Here is a 2847-nt window from a genome sequence, read left to right on the forward strand (position 1 = left end):
TCAGCAGCAGAGCATGTATTGGCCTTGAATTAGAATCTTCTCATATTCAGTCACAAATTTCCATTTAACCAAATCATTTTGTTTCAAGAGAGGATATACCAAATACAAAGTACTTAAACCAATGCTGCAAACAAATTTTACATATAAAAATGTATCCATAAAATCAAAGCTATGTATTGCACCAGCAGCATATATTTGGTTTCTTACACACGTCTGCATTTTGCATTGCTGTGTTGTTACTCAAATATATTCCCACAGTATCACAATTTGTAGCTCCTGGGGAAATAACAATCAAGCTTTGAGAATCCTGACTTTAGAACACAGGAAACCTCAACCATAAATTTTCATTATTTTTCCTCAACTTGTTTGTTTTCTGTTTCTAGCAACCTGACTAGGCAGCACAGAACAGCCAGGAAAAGATGTGATGTACAACTAATGTGAGGGCTGCAGTGATTTCAGCAGTGAACTCTCTCAACCTGCAGTGAGGGAGGATGAAGGCCAGCAACTAACTGTATTATCCCCTGAATTCTGGTCTCCATTCTCTTAATTTGCCTCTTGATTCTTTAGCTATTCACAACATAGGTAGCACACAAACATTTGATAGCATTGCTTCCCACAGAACTTCAGGGGAGCAGAGGAACTGTTTCTCCACACTGGGAAGAGATGGATGTGAAACCTGATTCGACAGACACAAGGCAAACCTATATTGTCTCTCCCTCCCTCTACCCTGCTCAGGGTTAATGATTCAGTTCTGGACTTAACTTGTCTCAACACAGACCTCTTGCATAAAAGAACAGATCTAACCTGATGTTAAAGGAAGAAGGTACTTGAGAATCTAAACCCACTGTGAGCACTCCTACAGATACACCAATAACCCCATGTGGTCCATTCAGCCAAGCTCAGAGCATCACACAGCCTGAGCAAGTTCCACCAGTCAGGAAACTTCTCAAACTCACTCAGATCATCCCACAGTCCAGAAAGAAAAAAACAAACCCCAAAACACTGGGCCCATTCGCCGTTTCAACACATAGTGAGCATTCAAGCAATGAGGTGTTTTTAGATATCCAAGCAGAAGAATGGGCTGCCCTGGTACCTCGGCAGTTATGAACCAGTGGTGGGGGAGGAGGCCCAGAACTGCACAGGGACCTTCCTCTGTGCCACCAACACACCTACTTGAACAAAGGAACTGTCTGCACAGGCAAACAGGGTGTATTAAGCAGAAAGCAGTCTGCAGACTGGGTGACTTTAGTGACTCCTGTCCCAACAACCTAGGAAGGAGCTCCCTTCCAGCATAACTGAACATCACATGGACAAGTGTGAACAGAGAGAGGAAGGAACAAGCTCTGTGGGCAAAGGAAAGCAGGGAACTGGGAAAACAAGGACCAGACCTCAGCCTAATGCCCTCAGTGATGAACAAATCACAAGCTCTCTGAATACAAACTAAGACAAGACACAGCTAATACTTGATAGCACTAGTTTTTAAGAAATTAAAGATGTTAAGCTAAAAAAAAGAGGGTAAAAAACCCCCAAATATTTAGATTAAATAATTACCATAATCCCCAAAATCAGATTATAGCATTTTAAACCATATTCAGATCACTTTCATACTCAAGGGGGGGATAAGGTCCCTTTTTACCACCTTCATCCCAGATACTCCCTCATCCTCAGTAACACTGATAGAATCTAATTCCTCCAGCCTTCCTCCTTGCAGGAGCTCATAAACACACCCACTCCTGTGCTGTGCTGCATATCAGAGCACATCAGAGCTCACGGGGAGATGAGATGCCCTCTCACTGACTCCTGCTTGGCAACACAATTTTTCTTAACAAGGTCTTTTGAAACAAAATGCCTGCAAATATGTGACCATCAGTCTTTCTCTGACCACACTACACTCAGACACAGCAAATTACATGATTTCACCTCACATCTTGTCCAGCTGTATCATTCTTTCCTCATTTCTTGCCCTCTGTGTCTGTCTCTGTGGACTGTCTCCAGTAAGTTTTCTGGAGGACTCTCCTCCTCTTTTTCTGTTGATACTCCATAGCCATTTGAGATGGCTTTTTCCTCTTTCACCCCTTTATTGAAAATCCTGAATTAGAGAAAGTGCAACTCCAGTCAGCCTCCTGAACTACTTTTCCACGTACACTTTAAACGGGCTGACTCTCTTTTCTGGGAAACCACCTACAGCCCCGATGCCTCCACTGGCCGTCGGTGTTAATCGTGTCCATGTCACTCAGACTTGTAATCCACGGATCATCCTCAACTGCTTCTTCCCCCTGGCAGCACACACAGATCCCTCGCCGCTCCCTTCCCCACCGAGTGTTCAGACGGGATAGACGGGATTTCTTTATCCCAAGAGTGACAAACTAGAACAGCACCCCCCATCCTCTTCCCCACAGATGACTCTGCAGAGACCTCCTTGCAGCCATATCACACATCCCCCGTGAATCTCCATGCTCTCCTCCCACTTCCCAGTCTTTGTTCAGACTATCACGGCTGCCTTGTCCTTCCCAACTCTTCTCCTCCATTTAATCCCCGTCCCTTTCTAATCTATCAGCACTTTTAACAAGTTATTTTTACTTATTTACACAACCTTTCCTTCCACGGTAACTCTGGGCTTGTGGCAGCGACGGACACGGCTAATTTAAATTACCTCAAGTCCCTTTCTTCGGTGAAGACTAAATCCTGCCTCTGTCCCAGGCAGCCAGAGCCCCGCACGCTCGCAGGAGGAAAAGCCCCGGAGAACCGGGGTAAGGGAGGCAGCGGCGGAGGAGAACGGGCCCGAACGGCGGCGGGGGCGAGGAAGGGGCCCCGGCACAGCCCCCGTGCCCAGCGCCGGCCCCACCG

This window comes from Chaetura pelagica, unplaced genomic scaffold (assembly GCF_000747805.2).
Source record: "Chaetura pelagica isolate M959 unplaced genomic scaffold, ChaPel_1.0 scaffold364, whole genome shotgun sequence".
NCBI lineage: Eukaryota > Metazoa > Chordata > Aves > Apodiformes > Apodidae > Chaetura > Chaetura pelagica.